Source organism: Panthera uncia, chromosome X (assembly GCF_023721935.1).
Source record: "Panthera uncia isolate 11264 chromosome X, Puncia_PCG_1.0, whole genome shotgun sequence".
In the NCBI taxonomy this organism is placed as follows: Eukaryota; Metazoa; Chordata; class Mammalia; order Carnivora; family Felidae; genus Panthera; species Panthera uncia.
In genome coordinates this window covers 34,668,349-34,682,662 of record NC_064817.1, presented here as the reverse complement: position 1 = coordinate 34,682,662, position 14,314 = coordinate 34,668,349, and the positions used below count along the sequence as shown (strand labels likewise).

The 14,314-nt window shown below is 46.6% G+C and overlaps 1 non-coding gene across 1 annotated transcript; it reads right to left on the bottom strand.

Moving 5' to 3' along the window:
• Positions 1-8,340: 8,340 nt before the first annotated feature.
• On the bottom strand, positions 8,341-8,413 carry TRNAK-UUU (transfer RNA lysine (anticodon UUU)). The gene has a single exon. It is a non-coding gene; the product is annotated as a tRNA-Lys (tRNA).
• Between the last annotated feature and the right edge of the window lie 5,901 nt (positions 8,414-14,314).

The following is a 14,314-nucleotide window of genomic DNA, read 5'->3' as shown; positions in this document are numbered from 1 at the left end:
TGACTCAGTCGGTTAAGCGTCCGACTTCGGCTCAGGTCATGATCTCACAGTTCGTGGGTTCGAGCCCCACGTCGGGCTCTGTGCCGACAGGCTCGGAGCCCGGAGCCTAATTCGGATTCTGTGTCTCCCTCTCTCTCTGCCCCTCCCTTGCTCATGCTCTGTCTCTCTCTGTCTCAAAAATAAATAAAACATTAAAAAAAAAATTTAAAAAAAAAACTTATAGTCCTCTCTAAGACACTGTCAAGCCCCTGGCACAGACCCTCACTATTTTATTTCTCAATTCCTGCCCCAGGAATCTCTCTCTCTCCCTCTCCCTCTCTTTCTCTCTCATTTTAGTTTATTTATTTTGAGAGAGAGAGTGTGTGCGACCAAGGGAGGGGCAGAGAGAGAGAACCCCAAGCAGGCTCTGCACTGTCAGGGCAAAGCCTGACATGGGCCTCGAACCCACAAACTGTGACATCATGACCTGAGCAGAGATCAAGAGTAGGAGCGGAGATCAATAAACCACCCAGGCGCCCCCTGCCCCAGCTTTTCAATCGGCCTCTTACTGCCAGTCCTTGCCTTCAATACATTTTTACATAAATGCCAGATTATTCCTCCTAAAACTCTGCTTTCTTTGCGTCGTTATAATCATCTTTGGCTCCACATCTCCCACCTCAGTGCTTCCTGGCTGGCACTCAGGGAGGACCCCAGCCCACTCCTCCAAGCCTGTCCTTCCCCAAACCCACAATTTCACCTTCCAGGTCAGTTCTAACAGACCCCAAACCATGCCAAGCTCATTGCCACCACCTCCGGACCTTTGCCAGTCCTGCCTGGAATTTGGCCCTCTGTCCTTTGTAAATCTTGCCCACCCCTCCCAGGTCACCTTGACCCAAACCATCCTCTCTCTCCTGACCTTCTTATGTCCTCCCCTCTAGGATCACATAGTTTGACACTGAATTGTCCCCTAAGAGACTCCTGTGTTGCCCCAGTGTGACTGTGAGCTTGCTCTTTGGGAACATGAGTGATTTCATACAATTCTTTGCAAGCCACTCCCTCCCTGACATTTAGGGTACTTTAGAAAAAGGCAGAACTAATCTTTGACAAAACAGGAAAGAATGTCCAATGGAAAAAAGACAGTCTCTTTAACAAATGGTGCTGGGAGAACTCGACAGCATCATGCAGAAGAATGAAATTAGACCACTTTCTTACACCACTCACAAAAATAAACTCAAAATGGATGAAGGATCTGAATGTGAGATGGGAAACCATCAAAACCCTAAAGGAAAAAGCAGGAAAAAACCTCTCTGACCTCAGCCGCAGCAATTTCTTACTCGACACATCTCCAAAGGCAAAGGGATTAAAGGCAAAATGAACTATTGGGACCTCATCAAGATAAAAAGCTTATGCACTGCAAAGGAAACAATCAACAAAACTAAAAGGCAACTGACGGAATGGGAAAAGATACTTGCAAATGACATATCGGATAAAGGGCTAATATCCAAAATCTATAAAGAACTCACCAAACTCCACACCCAAAAAACAAATAATCCAGTGAAGAAATGGGCAGAAGGCATGAGTAGACACTTCTCTAAAGAAGACATCCAGATGGCCAACAGGCACATGAAAAGATGCTCAACGTCGTTCCTCATCAGGGAAATAAATACAAATCAAAACCACACTCAGATACGACCTCACGCCGGTCAGAGTGGCTAAAATGAACAAATCAGGAGACTATAGATGCTGGAGAGGATGTGGAGAAACGGGAACCCTCTTGTACTGTTGGTGGGAATGCAAACTGTTGCAGCCACTCTGGAAAACAGTGTGGAGGTTCCTCAAAAAATTAAAAATAGACCTACCCTATGACCCAGCAATAGCACTGCTAGGAATTTACCCAAGGGATACAGGAATGCTGATGCATAGGGGCACTTGTACCCCAATATTTATAGCAGCACTTTCAACAATAGCCAAATTATGGAAAGAGCCTAAATGTCCATCAACTGAAGAATAGATAAAGAAATTGTGATCTGTATACACAATGGAATACTACTTGGCAATGAGAAAGAATGAACTACGGCCTTTTGTAGTAGCAACGTGGATGGACCTGGAGAGTATTATGCTAAGTGAAATAAGTCATACAGAGAAAGACAGATGCCATATGTTTTCACTCTTATGTGGATCCTGAAAAACTTAACAGAAGACCAAAGGGGAGGGGCAAGGGAAAAAAAAGTTACAGAGAGGGAAGGAGGCAAACCATAAGAGACTCTTAAATACTGAGAATAAACTGAGGGTTGATGGGGGAGTGGGAGGGAGGGGAAAGTGGCTGATGGGCATTGAGGAGGGCACCTGTTGGGATGAGCACTGGGTGTTGTATGGAAACCAATTTGACAATAAATTACATATAAAAGAAGAAAAGAAAAGAAAAGGCAGGTACTGGGGCGCCTGGGTGGCTCAGTCAGTTAAGCGTCCAACTCTTAATTTCTGCTCAAGTCATGATCTCACGAATCATGAGTTCGAGCCCTGCATCTGCAGAGCCTGCTTGAGATTCTCTCTCTCTCTCTCTCTCTCTCTCTCTTTCTGTTCCTCCCCCACTTGTGCTGTCTTTTTCTCTCTCAAAATAAATAAACTTAAAAGAAAGAAAAGAAAAGAAATTGAAATGGCAGGTGCCCAGGTTTCATCTCATACTTGCTAAACCGGAATCTCTGAGGGTGGGCCCAGGCAATTTTTTTTTTTTTTTTTTTGGTAATAGCTTAACTGAGGTACAATTTATGTAGGATAAAATTCACCCTTTTACAGCATACAAGTCAGTGGTTTGTAGAATATTCACAGAGTTTTGCAACCCACTATCTAATTTTAGAACATTTTCATCACCCCAAAAGGAAATTCCAAACCCATTAGCAGTCCCTCCCCATCCCCCCGCTTCCTCCAGCCTCTGGCAACCACTAATTTACTTTCTGTCTCTGTGGATTTGCTTATTCTGGACATTGCATATAAATGGAATCATACAATATGTGGTCCTTTGGGGCGCCTGGGTGGCTCAGTTGGTTAAGCGTCTGACTTTAGCTCAGGTCGTGATCTCACAGTTCTTGGGTTCGAACCCCACGTCGGGCTCTGTGCTCAGAGCCTGGAGCCTGCTTCGGATTCTGTGTCTCCCTCTCTCTCCCTCTCTCTGCCCTTCCCTGCTCACACTCTGTCTCTTTCTCTCTCAAAATAAATAAACATTGACAAAATTAAAAACAAAAAACAGGGGCGCCTGGGTGGCGCAGTCGGTTAAGCATCCGACTTCAGCCAGGTCACGATCTCGCGGTCCGTGAGTTCGAGCCCCGCGTCAGGCTCTGGGCTGATGGCTCGGAGCCTGGAGCCTGTTTCCGATTCTGTGTCTCCCTCTCTCTCTGCCCCTCCCCTCTTCATGCTCTGTCTCTCTCTGTCCCAAAAATAAATAAAAAACGTTGAAAAAAAATTTTTTTTTAAAAAAAACAAAAAACAATATGTGGTCCTTTGTGTCTGGCTTCTTCACTCAGCATCATGTTTTCAAGGTTCATCCATGTTGTAGCAGGTGCCAATCCTTCTTTCCTTTTAATTGCTGAATAATATTTCATTGTACAGATAGACTACATTTTTTAAGTTTATTTCTTTATTTTGAGATAGACAGAGACAGCGCGAGTGGGGGAGAGGCAGAGAGCTAGGGAGAGAGAATCCCAAGCAGGCTCCACACTGTCAGCGGAGAGCCCAACACGGGGTTCGAACCCACGAACTGTGAGATCATGACCTGAACCGACATCAAGAGTCAGACGTTTAGGGGCACCTGGGTGGTTCAGTTGGTTGAGCGACCAACTTCAGCTCAGGTCATGATCTCGCCGTTTCCGAGTTCGAGCCCTGCATCGGGCTCTCTGCTGACAGCTCAGAGCCTGGAGCTCATTTAGATTCTGTGCCTCCCTCGCTCTCTCTCTGCCCCTTCCCCACTCATGCCCTGTCTTTCTCTCTCAAAAATAAACATTAAAAAAAAAAAAGTCAGACATTTAACTGACTGAGCCACCCAGGCGCCCCCAGATTGACCACATTTGGCTTATCCCTTCATCAGTTAGTGGACATTTGGGTCGGTTCCACTCTGAGGCTATTACACAAATGCCTCTGCGAACACTTGTGTACCAGTTTTTATGTGACCGTATGTTCTCACTTCCCTTGGGTAGGTACCCGGAAGTGGAATTGCTGGTTCTAGGGTACCTCTGTGCTTAATCTTTTGAGACTCTGCTAAGCTGTTTTCTACCACAGCCGCACCATTTAACAGTGCCACCAGCGGTGAGTGAGGGTGCCAGTTTCTCCACATCCTTGGCCCATGGATTTTTGCCATTGTTGCACAGGTATGACAGAGTTTGAACACGCTGTGCTAAGCTCTGGAAGCCCTCCTTGTTTACCATCCTGAGAACTCCCCAGGATTCCTCTGAGGTGTCGGGTGGCCCGGGGTTGGATCACCTTTCACAGAGAGCCCCAGGGTGGGGATGGGGGGAATGGCATGCCTGCCAGTGTGAGCATTGCCAAGGAAACAATCATGGCAGCCCCGGTGCTGAAACTCTGGGCCCAAGAAACTGAGTGCTTAGAGAGAGACATTTAGGAGGAAGTATCTGAGGTGGAGGGAGGGCTGAGACCAAGCCAGGCCCTGACTCAGCCTTTGAGCTGCTGTTTGACCGTGATAGGGCCATTTAACCTCCCCAGGATGGCTGTGATGTGTTGAAAAACTGAGGATTGTGTCTGCTTCTCATCCCCACCCCCAGAAGGATGCCAGGAGGTTAAAATTAGCTCATTGAAAGCATCTGGTGCAAGTTCTGGGTAACTCCTATGCATTGTTGTGGTATTATCTCTGTCTTGTCCTCGGGTGGGAACAGGAGGGCTTCGGTGGCCAGAGAGGCAACGCCACAGTTTTCTGGACTGATACAGCAGTTCTGATTCTTTCCGAGTGCAACCGCCATGGTTTAAATCCCTGCCCCCGTGGCTTTAATGGACTAAAATAAACAGGAAGTTTCCACTTCATCCAGACCTCACTGAGGCTTGTGTGGCATGTGACATGTGACTTCTGCTGTTCATTTCCTTTTCTCTCTGGAAGGACCTTTCAGACTTAGGCGTGGCTACATCTGTACTCAGAGCAAAGCTTCATCCTTTTTTTTTTTTTTTTTTTTTTTGCCTACATAACTTCCTGTCCAGCAGTGATTCTAGTACTCCCCACCCCCCCACACACACACTTTTACGACATCAAAAGGACATGCGGAGAAATAAAAGGGTTAGAATTCACATCAAAGCCCAACGTCCAGAATCTTGTTGCAAATCCAGATGAAGCTATTTGTGTGGGCAGAGGCTGAGAGCTGTTACTCAAAAGCTGGGTCCCCAGGAGAAGGAAGATGGGGTTTAGTGTGTGTTTGTGTGTGTGTGTGTGTATGTTTTGAACAGAGTGAAACCTTAGTTCCTTGAGCAACATGAGGCTGTTGGTTTTCTTGCCTTGCCGCGCGGTAGGTCAGAAGAGAGACCCAGCTTGTCTTTGTCCCTGGGCCGAACTGGGGGGTTGTTTCCTTTCTGCACGTAAAGAACAGCAAATCCCCGAAATGGGTCTATGTGGAAATAGTCACAGAGGATAAATAGCTGTTCCCATCCTACGGCAGGCCTCCCTTCTCCCGCTTCCTGGAATTGTATTCCTTGGCTGGGGGATAGGCAGATAGTGTAAGTTCATTTGTGACTTTGGAATATTAAGGTCTGTGTGTGTGTGTGTGTGTGCACACGTTAATAGAAAAATGAACAGGGCGCCTGAGTGGCTCAGTCAGTTAAGTGTCCGACTTTAGCTCAGGTCATGATCTCACAGTTTGGGGGTTCGAGCCCCGCGTCGGGCTCTGTGCTGACAGCTCGGAGCCTGGAGCCTGCTTGGAATTCTGTCTCTGTCTCTCTGCCCTTCCCCTGCTCAAGCTCTGTCTCTCTCTCTCAAATATAAACATTAAAAAAATTTTTTTAGAAAGAAAAAAAAATGAATGGATTCCTCAGCAGCCACAAAATTTTATCAAAGCTTTGTATGCTTCTCGTGTCACCTCATCATCCAGATCTCAGTCATAAATGAAGAAGCCCAGCGGAATCTTTGGTCACCTCCTTCCCAGAAAGCCAGTGAGAATGTGGCTAGAGGGGGCTCTGCCCTGAGGGAAAACCAGGCAAGCTTCTGCCCCGTGCCTGCTTGCAGTCCTCTGCTTTCAGACAGTGGAGCTCCAGTCCCAGCAGTGGGGGCAGGGGGAGCTCTGTTCCTGACTGGAAGAGTCAAGAGTATTTTCATAAGAAGACTGAGAAACTTCCCAGAACTCTGAGGAGCCATGAGCAAGGGTGTCCTCGCCCCCCGTTTGAGCCTACTGGGCTACCCTTGAAGAACAGAAGCCACACAGCTGTCTGGCCTGTGTCCCCACGGCCGTGTCCTGGGGATACAGCCTATTTGAGAAAGGGCTTTGAACTGGAGAAAGAAATCCACAGGAAAGATCATGGTGCACCTTCTGTTGGCTCTAGCGTGCTTAGGGTCAGCCCTCAGACTTCACCCAGCCCCAGGCTGGGATTGAGGGACAGTGAGAATTGGACTCAAGATCTTCCACACTGACCTTCCAGAAACTTCGTCTTCAGCCCCGTTCCAGGCCTCGCTCCAGGCCCCGCTCCTTTGAAGCACAGGTGGATTAGAGGTAGCTGTTCCTCACGAGGCATCCTGCCCACCCAGTTTGACGGGTTAGGAGCCCCTCCCTCCCCAGGGGCAGTTTCTAGCCTGGCACTAGCATCCGTGCACCTCAGACTCCAGAGCTCTGTCCAGAATGTTGATGGTTGGGAGATGACTCTGGAAAATAACCGGAGCTAAGCGGCGCTTCCCACTTGGCCACCCCAGGCCCCCTGCCTGGCTGTGTGGAAAGGGGGGGGACAAGAGCCTCATTTTCCAGGAAGTCAACTCATTGACTAATGATGCAAGCTCAAGACAGGGGTTCCTGAGAAGGCTGCCGAAGGTCTCTCAACCATCCCTCTGCCATCGTCATACCCTAGAAACCATTTGTTACTGTGGATTTAAAAACTTTTAGCGAAGCACAACCACTATCCTGACTTCTAATACCATGGATTCATTTTGCCGGTTTTTGAACTTCTTATAAATGGAATCATACAGTATGGACTCATGGTTTTTGATTTTTTTCCCCCCGCTCAACATTATGAGGTTCAGCCCTGTTGTATCAATAGCTTGTTCATTCATTCTCGTTGTTGTACACTATTCCACTGTCTGAATACACCATCTATTTCTCTGTTCCCTGTCAGTGGCAGGCACTTGGGCAGTTTCCAGCTTCGGGTTAGTACAAAGAACGCTGCCGTGACCATTTATGCCTTTGGGTAAATGTATATTTGCATCTCGGTTGGGCATATACCCAGGAACGGAAGTGCTGGATCAGAGAACGCATCTGTTCAATTTTGGTAGATACATACAAAGCTCTAAAGGAGCTCATACATCTTCACCCCCAGACCCCTAAATCTGGAGCCTTTCCCATGGATCTCACGCCTTCAGCAGCTCTGAAGCCAACGGTGATGAACTATACCCCTCGCACTTAGGTGGCAGGGGAAGTTGTTACCCCAAAGGAAGTAACAGTCAGCTAGGGTTGCCATTACAAAATACCATAGACGGGCTGGCTTTAACAACAGAAATGTTCTCACAGTTCTTGGAGGCTGGAAATTGGAGATCAGGGTGCCATCATGGTCAGGTTCTGGTAACGGCTCTTGTCCTGGCTTGCAGCCTTCTCCCAGTGTCCTTACATGACGGCAAGAGAGAGGGAGATCTCTGGTGTCTCTTCTGTTTTCTTTTTTTAAAACTCTCGTGCATAGTCGAGTTTTTATTTTGTATTTTTTAATTAATTTATTTGTTTATTTATTTATTTTTAATTTATTTTGAGAGAAAGAGCATGTGGGAGCCGAGGATGGGCAGAGACAGGAAAAGAGAGAAACCCAAGCAGGATCCTCGCTGTCGGCACAAAACCTGACACAGGGCTCAAACTCACAAAGAGTGAGATCATGACCTGAGTCGAAATCAAAAGTGGGATGCTCAACCAACTGAACCACACAGGCGTCCCTGTATTTTTTTAATGTTTACTTATTTTTGAGAGAGAGAGAGAAAGAGTGTGAGCAGGGGAGGGGTGGAGAGAGAAGGAGGCAGAGAATCCGAAGCAGGCTCCAGGCTCTCAGCTGTCAGCACAGAGCCCAACATGGGGCTGGAACTCATGAACCGTGAGATTGTGACCTGAGCCAAAGTCAGACGCTTAACCGACTGAGCCACCTGGGCACCCCTGTTTTTTTTTTTTCTAAGTAAGCTATATGTAAGTATGCCCAATGTGGGGCTTGAACTCACGACCCTGAGATCAAAAGTCACATGCTCTATCAACTGAGCCAACCAAGTGCCCCTCTGGTGTCTCCTCTTATACGGACACTAATCCCATCATGAGGGCCACACTGGCATGACCTCATCTAAACCTAATTACACTTCAAAGACCCCATTCTCCATATACCATCACCCTGGGGGGGTTAACATGCATAGGGCAAGGGGCAGTGGGGAGCTTTCCAGTGAGAGGAGAGGCTGTTTCTTCCTATGTCTATCATCTGTCTAGCTGCTTCACCACTGCATCCCCAGTGTCTGCTAGCAAAGGGTCTGGCACGCAGTGTGTGCTCCATAAATAGTGTTTTGAAACCTATTTTATGGGAACTCTCAAGCATACAAAAGCTATAGAGAGACCAGCATAATGAGCCCCTCTATTCTCATTGCCCAGCTTCAACCATTATGAACATTTTGCCCATCTAATTTCACTTACCACTTGTCACGGTTGGTATTCCAAGGAGAGGGAACAGCATATAAAAGGCACAGGGGTGTGAAGACTGTATGGTGTGTTCAGCCCCCGAAGGACCGAAGGGTGGCCAGATTCGGGAATAGACAGTCCCTGTGACTATTCCAGCTCCGGCCTTCATTGCCTTGATCTCATCTCTTCTCACGACACATTGAGCACTTCCTGTGGGTGGGCCATCCCTGAGCAGGAGTAATAGGGTGAATGAGATGTAGCCCTTCTTGTCATGAGGCTGACTCTCTAGGAGAGAGACCCACAACAGAAGAGCCATATGGCATGACACTGCTCTGGGAGGAGTCTGTGGGCACCTAGCCAGACTTGGGGTCGAGAAAGGATTCTTGGAGGAAGTGTTAGCTTTTGAAGGTCATTCTCCATTTGCCCCCAAATCCATTCTTTGTTTCTCTATGCCCCTGAAAGTGACCTTTAACAGACTTCAACCAGACCGCTTTGCCTCTTTGGCCTTCAGGTGAGTTCAGCCAATCAGAAAGACAGGCAGCAGACTGAGAGTTGGGAAGAAAAACAAGTTTGAGTCTATTTCTCTTGCTTGCTGCTCCACGGTGGTTCTGGCAGTGGCTGGAACCTTCCATGGCCACAGCTCCTGTCAAGCGGCCCCTTTTCATGGCACCAGTGCTCGCTAGCCTCCAGTGACATAATTTCCTCGACCTACCCCTTTGGACCTATGGGTGTTAATGGCTTCCTGCTGTTGATAGTTCCTGGGTGCCTCAACGTCCCTTGTGAATTCCCCCAATCCTGCCAACACCTTTGTCAATAGTACCTTCAATAAAAAGTCTCCCCCAAAATTCTACATAAAGAAAGTAAGGAATTGCTCACAAAAGGATAAAAACATGTTGAAAGGACACAGCAGCCAACCTGAGGGCACTCCCAATAGCCAAAGCTAGAATAACTCAAACAAAATAAATAATGACAGTATTGCATTATAACCCATAGAATAAAATGAATATCCAGAAGTCCATACTAATATTGATAACTAAATAAATTAATTAAAAAGGGAGAAGGGACAGCACTTTCTTACAGAAGAATTCCGATTAATAAATATAGAAGGAACGAAATATAAACAACACAGTAATAATTGTCCAAGGCAAGATCTACTGACAGATGCTAAAATCAGTGAGCAAAATTTGAAGAAAAACAGGATAGACACATAGTCTCAAAGTATCTTCTCCAAAATATTTTTTTAATATTTATTTATTTTTGAGAGAGAGAGAGAGGCAGAGCATGAGCAAGGGAGGGGCAGAGAGAAAGGAAGACACAGAATCCGAAACAGGCTCCAGGCTCTGAACTGTCAGCACAGAGCTCAACATAGGGCTTGAACTCATGAATCGTGAGATCATGACCTGAGCCGAAGTCAGATGCTTAACGGACTGAGCCACCCAGGCGCCCCTCCAAAATACTTGTTAATAACAATGGGGTGGGGTGCATCTGGTTGGTTCAGTTGGTAGAACGTGTGATACTTGATCTCAGGGTTGTGAGTTCAAGCCCCACATTGGGTGTAGAGCTTACTTAAAAATAAAATCTTAAAAAAAAATAATAACGGGGGACATAGTAATTTTACAGTGAAGAAACGCAGCAGAAACCACCTTAACCAATGAGCAGGATTAACATTGCCAGTATTAAGACACCTTGACATCCTGTAACCCCATGATGAGACAAGAGGAGCACATCATTTCTGTGGTATTCTTACCCAAAATGCATAACCTCAATTTTTCTAAGATCTTATTTTTAAGTAGTCTCTACACCCAATGTGGGACTCGAACCCACAACCCTGAGATCAAGAGTTGCACGCTCCGGGGGCACCTAGGTGGCTCAGTCGGTTAAGCGGCCGACTTCGGCTCAGGTCACGATCTCGCGGTCCGTGGGTTCGAGCCCCACATCGGGCTCTGTGCTGACCGCTCAGAGCCTGGAGCCTGTTTCTGATTCTGTGTCTCCCTCTCTCTGACCCTCCCCCATTCATGCTCTGTCTCTCTCTGTCTCAAAAATAAATAAACGTTAAAAAAAAAAATTAAAAAAAAAAAAAAAAGAGTTGCACGCTCCACCAACTGAGCCAGCCAGGTGCCCCACATAACCTCAGTCTAATCATGAGAAAACATCAGACAAACTCAAGTCAAAAGTTACTCTACAAAGCACATGACTAAGACACTTCACGAGTGTCAAGAAAAGACTGAAGAGCTATCAGAGACTGGAAGACACTAGGAGACGTAATAGCTACATGCAATGTGGAATCCTGGGTTGGATCCTGAAAGAGAAAGAGGACATTTGTGAAAGCACTGGTGACACTGAGATTAGGTCCACAGTTTAGGGAATAGTGACATAACTAAATGCAGCGTGGGATCTGCAGGGATTGAGCTGAAACCCGTTCGTTTAGCAAAGGCACCCCCAGAGATTCTGATGTTGCGTTAAAAACACTTGCATTGCAGTGTTGACAATAATTGAAGCTGCATGTAGCTCCATGGGGATTCGCTATACCACACCTTCTCTACTTTTGCATTTTTTTCCCAAAAATTCTCTAATCCCAAAGCTCGCTCTTCAATTGTTCTCAATAGCAAAATAGTAGAAAATGATCCAAATGTCCAGCGGTGAGAGAATGAATGGATTAACTACATCGTGCTCTTCATGAAATGGAATATTATACAGCAAAGAAAGCTCAAAACAGGCAAAACTAGCATTTAAGACGGCATGTCTATGTGATAAAGCTATACAGCAAGGAAGGCATAGTGGTTACCTCTAAGAAGAGGGGCTGAGATTAGAAAGGAAGATGTGATGGGCCTCTGGGAGGCCGGCAAAGCTCTGTTCTTGATCTGGAGATGGTTAGATGGGTATTTATGTTATAACTATTTATGAAATTATACGAGCATAGGATAGGCACTTGTATGTATTTTTTGTATTTTTTGTTAAATGTTTATTTTTGAGGGAGACAGACAGAGCATGAGCGGGGGAGGGGCAGAGAGAGAGGGAGACACAGAATCGGAAGCAGGCTCCAGGCTCCGAGCTGTCAGCACAGAGCCTGACACGGGGTTTGAACCCACGAACTGTGAGATCATGACCTGAGCAAAGTCAGTCACTTAACCAACTGAGCCACCCAGGTGCCCCTATGTAGTTTTATAAACCAGCACTGCAAAAAAATTATTTAAAAACAAAAAACAAAAAACAAAAAACCAGCACTGCAGAATTTGTCTAAGCGGGAGAATAACATGATCGATTTGCCACTTATTTGTTTATTTATTTATTTATTATTTTAGAGAGTGTGCACACGAGTGGTGGAGGGGCAGAGGGAGAGACAGAATCCCAAGCAGGCTCCTCACTCAGCATGGAGCCTGACAAAGGGCTTGATCCCACGACCCTGGGATCGTGACCTGAGCTGAAATCAATAGTCGGATGCCCAACTGACTGAGCCACCCATACGTCCCCCAACTGGCCCTTTAGAAAGATTATGCTGACCTCTGGGTGGTGAGTGGATTTGGGGGTGAGAATAAGACCGGGTGGACCAGCTCTGAAACTGTTGCAGCAATTCAAGGGAGAGGCATAGATGCGTGGAGAACCCCAACCGGGGCAACAGCAATGGGGTTTTAAGGAGAAGTGAGTGGGGGCGCCTGGGTGGCTCAGTCGGTTAAGCGTCTGACTTCAGCTCAGGTCACGATCTCGCAGTCCGTCAGTTCGAGCCCTGCGTAGGGCTCTGGGCTGATGGCTCAGAGCCTGGAGCCTGCTTCTGATTCTGTGTCTCCCTCTCTTTCTGCCCCTTCCCCGTTCATGCTCTGTCTCTCTCTGTCTCAAAAATAAATAAACGTTAAAAAAAAATTAAAAAAAAAAAAAAGGAGAAGTGAGTGGTTCCAAGGAACACCTGGGATTAGGGTCAACTGGAGGTAGTGTTTTGGGGTGTTGCCGAAGGGACCGGGGCTGGTCCCAAGCATCGTTTTGAGCCGCAAAGTCCACATTCTGCTAATATCAGCCTTCTGCAGTGCTCCTTTAGCCCACACAGCGGGCTGAAACAAGTGTGTCCTTTGCCTGTTTTTCAAATAGTTTACATTGGGAGAAGGGGAATGTGCTTCAGGATCCATACACTGGAGTTTGGACACACACGGCGATCACCCACCACTAGCAGTGTGGAGAGGAATCAATGCCATAATCCAATGTAAAACTCATAAATGATCCCATTCTTTGACCCATAACCCCAGTCCTGGGAATTTCTCCTAAAGGAATTTTTTTTTAAGTTTATTTTTGAGAGAGAGAGAGAGAGAGAGAGTGCATGCACACTCAAGCAGGGGAGGGCAGAGAGAGATAGAGGGAGAGAGAAAATCCCCAAGCAGGCTCCACACCGTCAGTAGAGCCCAATGGAGGGCTTGAACCCACAAACCATGAGATCACAACCCGAGTCTAGATGAAACAAGAGTCAAATCTCGACCGACTGAGCCAGCCAGGTGCCCCAATCCTGAGGGAATCTTTTTAAAAAGACTTACCCACCATCCAGCTTCAACAAATGTCAACTCATGGACAACCTTGTTTCATCTATACTCTGACCCACTTCTGCCCCTCGATTATTTTGAAGCAAATTCCAGACATCACTTCATTTTGTTGGTAAATATGTGTCTCTCAAAGGTAAGAATCCCCCTCAAGGGGCGACTGGGTGGCTCAGTTGGTTAAGCATCCAACTCTTCATTTCAGCTCAGGTCATGATCTCAGAGCTCATAAGATCAAGCCCCACATCGGGCTCTGTGCTAAGAGTGGGGGGGGGGCCTGCTTGGGATTCTCTCTCTCTCCCTCTCTCCTGCCCCTCCCCTGCTTACACTCATGCACACATGAGCACACTTCCTCTCTCCCTCTCTCAAAATAAATAAACTATAAACACACACACACACACACACACACACACACAAAGAATCCTCCTCAAAAAAAGTAACTGCACTACCATTATCACACTTAAAGAAAACCACCATAATTCCTTAACATCAGGGTGCTTGCAAGAACTAGAGAGAGCAATGTCAGGCTCGCAGAGAAAACTTAAACTCAAGAGTGGTGGTACTTATTGTTGAGCCACTGGTTCTTGATCTTTCTGTGTAATGGGCTCACCTCCATCATAGTGGCACTAAGATAACACAGTGTCACCACAGCCAGATGCTCTCCATATTCCTGAGAGGAGTGTGTATGTGTGTGTGTGAACGTGTGTGTGTGTGTGTGAGAGAGAGAGGGAGATCTTTTTTTTTTTTAACAGTAAAATAGGCAGTTAGAATTTTAAACCAAGAAACTGATTTCAGGAGCGCCTGGGTGACTTGGTCGGTTAAGCGTCCTACTCATGATTTAGCTCAGGTCGTGATCTCACAGCTCATGGGTTCGAGCTCAGAATTGGGCTCTGCATGACATCGCGGAGCCTGCTTGAAATTCTCTCTTGGCCCCTCCCTGCGTGTGCTCTCCCTCTGTTGCTCAAAAAATAAATAAACTTAAAAAATAAA